At 43.2% G+C, this 7,736-nt stretch overlaps 3 long non-coding RNA genes across 3 annotated transcripts; 2 read left to right on the top strand and 1 right to left on the bottom strand.

The window, feature by feature from the left end:
- Positions 1-1,560: 1,560 nt before the first annotated feature.
- Positions 1,561-3,677, bottom strand: LOC116095308. The gene is made up of 2 exons (XR_004120542.1): positions 3,106-3,677; positions 1,561-1,875 (listed from the first exon to the last, which is right to left on the bottom strand). It is a non-coding gene; the product is annotated as an uncharacterized LOC116095308 (long non-coding RNA).
- A 1,509-nt stretch (positions 3,678-5,186) lies between these two features.
- On the top strand, positions 5,187-5,864 carry LOC116095307. Its single transcript, XR_004120541.1, has 2 exons — positions 5,187-5,316; positions 5,639-5,864. It is a non-coding gene; the product is annotated as an uncharacterized LOC116095307 (long non-coding RNA).
- Positions 5,865-5,995: 131 nt separating this feature from the next.
- Positions 5,996-7,478, top strand: LOC116095309. Its single transcript, XR_004120543.1, has 2 exons — positions 5,996-6,161; positions 7,314-7,478. It is a non-coding gene; the product is annotated as an uncharacterized LOC116095309 (long non-coding RNA).
- The last annotated feature ends 258 nt before the right edge of the window (positions 7,479-7,736 follow it).

Raw genomic sequence — 7,736 nt, forward strand, 5'->3', positions numbered from 1 at the left:
CCACCGCTCCCCTCAGATGGTGGTGATGGTGTCAGTTATGGTGGTAGTGGTGGTGGTGGTAGTGGTGGTTTTGGTGGTGGTGGTGGTGGTGGTGGTTTTGGTGGTGGTGGTGGTGGTGATGGTGGTGGTTTTGGTGGTGGTGGTAGTGCTGCTGCTGCTGCTGTGGGATGGGGGTTCCTCCTGTTTCTGCCTCCCCACACCGATATTACAGGTGCTTGCCACTACACAAAGCTATTTTCAAGGCTGGGGATGAATGCAAGTTTTTATTATTGTGGGCAAGCATTTTATTCACGGAGCCATCACCCCACCTCTAAGGGAATTATTTTAGCAACAATTACGGCCTTTTCTATTTTCTAATTGCCTAACCAATCCTGACATGAAATCTGTGAGGCTCTGTGACAGCCAGAAGGCTAGCTGGGGGGTGGATGCCTGTGGGCTTTTTCCTTTCATCGAGGAGCCTGGTTCTGTTTTATCATCTTCTATTTTAAGGCTCTCCTATGATTCCTGCCCCAAGGCCATTCTGAAACTGTTTGGTTGATAACTCGTTCCTTCTATGACTCAGTAGATTTTTCTCTTGCCATCCCTTCCTCAAACTTTCCTTTTTCACAACAAATTCCATGACCATATTACTGCCTCCCCCATGTTGCCTTGCGCTACACTCCCTTCCCATCCAAAGCAAACAATACTCTGTCCTTTCTGAAGACAAAGTCAAGATAGCTGATCCCAATCTTTTCTACATCTTTTAAGTCCAAATAAAAACTAACTGTCTGAGCAGGTTGGGGTTTCACTCTCCAGAGGAAAGGATGACTAATTTGATGAAAGATATTGAGAAATTTGACCAACTATTTTGGAAAAAAAAGGAGCAAGATTCCTATGGCATACCACAAAATAAATTCCAGATGGACTACAAAGTCATAGCTAGGAAAACCCGAGGACGATATTAGTGAAGGCCCCATCTCAGAGGGAGCAGCTGCCTAGAGATTTACGACATGCAAAGGCTTATGTGTCTACATGAACACAAATTGCTTGTAAATCAACCAAGCCCCAAATGAAATGGAAAACAAGACTACTTGTGACCAAGGGATCCTTAAGATAGGAAAAGTCTTTGGAAGTTGTCTTAGTCAGGGTTTCTATTCCTGCACAACATCATGACCAAGAAGCAAGTTGGGGAGGAAAGGGTTTATTTGGCTTACTTCCACATGGCTGTTCATCACCAAAGGAAGTCAGGACTGGAACTCAAGCAGGTCAGGAAGCAGGAGCTGATGCAGAGGCCATGGAGGGATGTTCTTTACTGGCTTCTCCTGGCTTGATCAGCCTGCTCTCTTATAGAACCCAAGACCTCCAGCCCAGGGATGGCACCACCCACAAGGGGCCCTACCCCCTTGATCAATAATTGAGAAAATGCCCCACAGCTGGACCTCATGGAGGCACTTCCCCAACTGAAGCTCCCTTTCTGTGATAACTCCAACCTGTGTCCAGTTGACACACAAAACTGGCCAGTACAGAAGTTAATAAGAAAATCTGATCAAGTCATTAACAAAATGAACAGAGACAAGCATATTTAGAGGTGACAGACTAGGTGGATATTTTCTGCAGCACATTGAACAGGTAAATTATATAAAGAACTTCTCTGATTAATGGAAACATGACAAATAACTCAACATACAGCCCATCGTAGGCCATGAACAGGTAAGTCCCCAGGAGATAAATAAGCATGGCCAACAGAGACCAAGCCTCACAGGTGACAAGGGGTCACAGCTGGAATCCTCTGTGGAAGTCCCATTTCTTCTAGATGCATCCCTCACATCTGTAACCCAAGAAATCAGCATTCAGGGCAGTGAAGCAGGAGGCTCATGTGTGTGAAGCCATCCTGGGCTATAGAAAAAAAAGAGGGGAAGAAAAATAAAATTGGCAAATAAATATTCAAGAGTTAAAAAGAAACAGAATAGTAGTGGATATAAAGAAGAAACACATAGCTTTGTTTCTCTCTCACATACTTATGTTCACACAGACACACTCACACAGACAACATACTCACATGCTCTCACACACACTCACACATTTATACACTCACATATGCTCACACACTCACACTCACACTTACACTCACAAGACATGCTCACACACACTGTCACACACACTCACATAACACACACCCACATACTCATACACACATACACCCACTCACATACTCACACACTTACATATATACACACTCACATGTACTCACACATTCACACATACAATCACACACATACTCATACTTACATACTCATATACTCACTCTCATACAGATACACACATACTCACACGTACTCAGACACACACACTCACACAGACAACACATTCATATACACTCATACACACTCACACACTCACACTCTACACACTCACACTCTCACACACACAGACAACAAACACACTCTTACACACACAATTACTCGCACATTTACACATACTCATTTAGACAATACATACATACACATACATACACATTCACATTCATACACAATACATACACATACATATACACACACACATACACACAAATGAGAATTTGCCTATTGTCATTGGTAGGTCTTTGGAGAACAATTTGAATGTAAAATTTAAAACCCATTTGTTTCTTTTGGCCCAGCAATTCTCCTTAAGTTACTTATCCTCTGAAACACTCATACGTGTGCATGGAGACATATGCAGTGAGTTTTCACTGGAGTAAAAACTGTTAGAATATTCACAGATGTGCGTCTTGAGGTTTCGGAAGGATTTGGAAACAACCCAGCGGTCCAGTAAGAACAGGTTTACACATAAATGATATGCAGCATCTTAACAGAATATTATTCAGCTTGTAAAGCAAATGAGGTAGATTTATATGCATGGGTGGGAAGAGATGTGCACTAAAATAAAAAAAAATAATCATGACCAAAATCATTACTTCTGAAAGCATTCAAAGCTTTGGGTAAGTCTAACTCCGTTTGAGGACACAGACAGTATGACCTGTGCAATGGAGCTGTGCCCTCTGTGGGCTTAGCAGGGGCCTCCAGATGGTGGCTGGCCCTTGACTGCAGAGCACTCTGGGAGGCATCCCCAGTTCCCAGAACCTCTCACCTTGAGCAAATCTTAGTCTGAGGTGGGCTCTTCTTCGATTTCCTTTCTTCCATAAGATTGATGAGCACACCTGAGATCTCACATTTTTTTTTTTTACACTGATATGACGTGGGACATGACCTATAAGATTCTCAAGGGTCCTACTTAGGAAGAGATAGGGTGATGGTCACTGTCTCTCCACCAGTGTAATGAAGGAAACAGCAGAGGCTCCTGAACTACTTTTGGCTCTGTACTAGTGGGAATCTCAGTAATGATGGCAGATCATACACAGGGGAGGTAAGGCGGCCCTCCATGTCAGAAAGAAGTAAGGCCAGCACAAGAAGAGACCTGAGGCCTTTTGGGTGCAGATAAAACTGTTTGAGGTCCTATCTGGTTTTGTTTTCTGTCCTCAAAATCAAGCCCTTCTTCCTAAACAAATCCAGAGTCCTTGGATTTAGAAATTTACAAAGGGACCTCAAGGTATTGTCTTGTTCCCTATGTCAACCTCCGAAATAGAACACCCATCCTTGAGTGTTCCAGACTCACAGATGGGAGACCAGACTGGGTGCCCCCAGCCACGTATAGTCCCTCAGAATTCCTCAGAGGCTTTGGTCTGTGGCTTGATGTGACAGGTTCATGTTCATTGATCAGTCCCTACCATCTTTGTTTCTCTGTACTGTGTAGGGGAACTTGGTAAATGGGGAGGGGATCTCTGCATAGTGGTGGGGAATGAGTCCTAACTCCCAGATAGAGAGAGGGAACACCGGACTTCCTCAGGGGTTCCTCTCCTTCTGAATGAAGGTCCTCACTGGGACACCATTCCCCCTTTTGAGCTGAGATGGGACCATTCTGCAGCTGCCTGAGGTTTATTTTATAAAGGAAAACAAAACTGCCAGACAAGCATTTGCTAGGAGTCACATGATGAGAATGGCCACATCGTCATGTGGGTAATGACAAGATCAGAGAGACCATTTCAGTCACTGTTCTTTAAACAAAACAAAACAAAACAAAACAAAACAAAACAGAACACAACCCAAGAAGGCTGATTGGTGATCATGACAAAGTGGCCACATCTTTTCTGTTTGTATTTGGTTACTCAGATGAGGTTGTAGGATTATCTGGAAGGGTATGCCAAAACACAGTTTCCTGAATTTTCTTTCTTTACAATATCTGAACTTTAGTTCTTTGGGTAGATCCAGCATTTCTGGAAGTGTCAAAACTTTTGTAGATCCTGTTTTAAAACAGGTTTCATAGGAATGAAATGATTTTAAGATACAAAGAGAGCAAAAGAGGAAAATAATATATAAACTGTAAAATTTAATGTTGTAAAACTGACCTAGTGCTACAAAACAAATAATGAGACACTTGCTTGTATAGATGTCCTGACTCTGAAACTTAGCCCTAGGAATTCTGAAACCATCGATCAATTCATCTCTCTGTGATCCCTCCTTCTCTCTTGGATCTCTCTGTCTTTCTCTCTGTGTATCTTTCCGTTTTTCTATTTCTCTTTCTGATCCTACTCCCTCTCTCTTGGATTACATTAGTGAGATACCAGTGGTTACTGTCCTTCCCCCACTCCCACTACTCCCCTTTAAGAAAGTGTTTCTTCTAATTGGTGGGATGGGTCAGTTGGTAAAGAGAAGGTATGTCTGCCAATCCTGACAGCCTGACTTTGAGTCTAGGGACCCACCTTGTGAAAGGAGAGGACTGACTGACTCTGGCTGCTTATCCCCTGGCTGTACACACATGCATGGTGTGAGCCACTCCATACAAAATTTAAGTTAATGAAAATTTAAATAAAAGCGCCTTCTATCTTATCCTGCACTTCAGTGGTGTCCACTGCTTTTCTTCACAGACTTGTCTGAGCTTCCTGTAACCTCACCCCCTCCCCTGTTCACTTTTTAGTCCCCTACTCTCTAGTTTCTGGCCATACCACTTTGCTACAACCCATTCTTAATGCAATGTCAATCATCTCTTCCTCACTTGGGCACTTCCACTTATGGGTGAGGTCTTACTTTACCAGTTCCTCAGTTGCAACCTAGTCTGTATTATACTTTTCTGTTGCTGATGTAAATCACCATGACCATGAGAAATTATGGAAGCAGGAGTTGATATTGGCTTATGGTTCCAGAGGAATGAGTCCATCATGGCAGGAAAGTACGGCAGCAGACGGCAAGAGCAAGAAGCCAAGAGCTCAAGTCGTACAAGACCAAGAGAACAAACTGGAAGTAGGTGAGGCTTGTTTTTCTCTCAAAGTTCACCCCAAGTGATGCACATCCTCCAGTATCGCCAAGTGGGGACCAGCTATTCAAACACATGAGAAGATGGGGAGCATTTCTCACTCAAACTGTGCAAGGTCCTTCCAGAGTTTCCCCTCTGCTGGTTCTGATGTCAGTCTTCTGGCCCTCCTTCTTCACCCCTGCCCTGGCTGCCAAGCAGTGTCCCACACACCCACCTTTTCAATATTTTTTTCTTCTGTATCTTATTTTTTTAAATCTTAATTTTATATTATCTTTCTCAATGATCCCAGAGCAGGCACCTTCTTGCTTTCTAGAAATGGAGAACCAGCTGACCCCTTGCCTCTACCTGGATGCCTAGTGGTACCTCAAAGCCAACTGCCTAACCTGTTCCTGCCTCAGTGAATGTATGACCATCAACTTCCTGTGAAGAGACATGAAACTAGGCTGTATCCCCACACATCCCTTCCATCTCTCTATCCTGTGAACATAGCTCAAAATTCCTGTTTCCCACATCTACTACATTAAAATGCTTTGAAGAGGCATGGTGTTCATCATTGATTGTGTCTGAATACAGACTTGTGGATGATTTAGAATGGGTGCCTAGCAGGCAGGAGTTGCCATGGCAACCGTGACATGGGCCTTTGTTGTCTCATGCTTAGGCTGATGGAGAAGTCATTCCCTCATCCTCTTAGGCCACCCCTTCATCTTGCCAATGCCAGAGTTTTACTCAGAGGCCAATGGCATCTGAAGGCCTTGAGACCATCACTAATAGAAGTTAGTTTCACGAGTGCCTGAGATCCTCCAAGCAATGGAGTGTGTCTGGTTTTGATGGGAAAGGTGAGGTCAGAGAACAGGCTGAGCTTGTCCAGTTTAACAAGTTGACCCACGACAGAGTGGACTGGGACAAAACCTCCTTCCTGCTGCCGTTTCAACTTCTCCCCATGCTCAGCTGCCTCTTAGTAACACCTTGTCGCTTTCACGCAAAAGAGCAATGGCTTGCCTACACCCCGTCTAGTGACAAATGACCTCACCTGATGCGAAGGAGGCCCCTGTGCTGTCAGATGTTGAAAGAGAAATAGCTATTTGTTTGAGATGCAGGCAAGGAGACAGCAGGCAGAGTAAGTCTTGAGACAAGGTCTTGATGCAGGTTCTGTTTGTCTATCCATCACTGAGGACCAAAAGTACTACTAGTCCATAACCATGGGTTCTAAACAAACCCAAACCCAGGGATGTCAGCTGACGTAACTGCCAGGTCACTCAGCTAACAGAGGCTTATCAAATAGAGGCTAATTGGGGAATTTGAATATTCAGTCCCACAGTGGGGAAAGAAAGTTAGGGTAAGCCCGAGGAAGTGAACATGAAGTAGTTATATGACAGAACAGGGGCCAACAGTGGAGAGGCTTCGAAATGGAGAGACCTTTCCAAACTACATTGAATCTCCAGCTCTGTCATCAACTAAGAGAAAAGGACTTGAAGAGCTTTAGGTAAAATTTATCTTTTGCTAAGTCTGAAACAATCTCTGGCACTTCCGGAAGTGCACAGTGATTCAAAGCTATAGTCTATGGGCGCTGAGGACATTTGTAGCCCAGTGGCATCCATTTGAACTTGACCTTCCAGCATCTTGTTCTTAACCCTTTACATTTCAAAAACCACCCAATTTTGTTCTCCTCACCTTCACAACTGATGAGAGTCACACAAAAGATATAACTGGAGTGCATTTTATTTTTGTTTTTATTTCGTTAATTATGAACACATTGAAGCTGTACATAAAGAGTTTCATATCATGTTTCAATGTAGTACCCATTGCATAATGTTCAATGTTTCTCACTTCTTTGTAGTTAGAACTTTCACAGTCTTCTAGTTTTTGTTGAATATGTGGTTACTGTCACTGGGAATCCCTCTTCTTTTTAGTAGCACATCAGAACCCAAATATGCTTCTTATCCAACTGCAAGTTTGTGTTCACTGAGCATCGTTTGTTTCTCCATCAGAAAGAATCCAAAGATGTGATAACAGCCACAAAATTGGAATATCTCAAAACAAACAGGATAACAAGAAGGAAAAATAAAGCAATACTATATCCATGAATTTAGTATAAACAGAAGGATTTCAATGTCCCAATTGCAAATTTACCAACAAGTACATAGAGAAATACATTTTCAGTAAGTGTTCTTTATGTTCTGTCCACTGCCTCACCAGGGGTATGGTATGAAGTGGGAAATGTTTTTGGTACAGGGAGAAGGGGAACTGGTGAGAAGCTTGAGATTGATCTGAAGCCACTGCCAGAAAGGAGGGATTTGCCAGAGTTGGTGACTACTAATAGGAACTTGAAAATTCATCTCATGTTAGATGGGTAAAGAGAATTGCTTCAGAGGAAGAGAGAGCAAGAGGTAGGCAGGAAGTGCTGCGAGGAG

This window comes from Mastomys coucha, unplaced genomic scaffold (assembly GCF_008632895.1).
Source record: "Mastomys coucha isolate ucsf_1 unplaced genomic scaffold, UCSF_Mcou_1 pScaffold18, whole genome shotgun sequence".
NCBI lineage: Eukaryota > Metazoa > Chordata > Mammalia > Rodentia > Muridae > Mastomys > Mastomys coucha.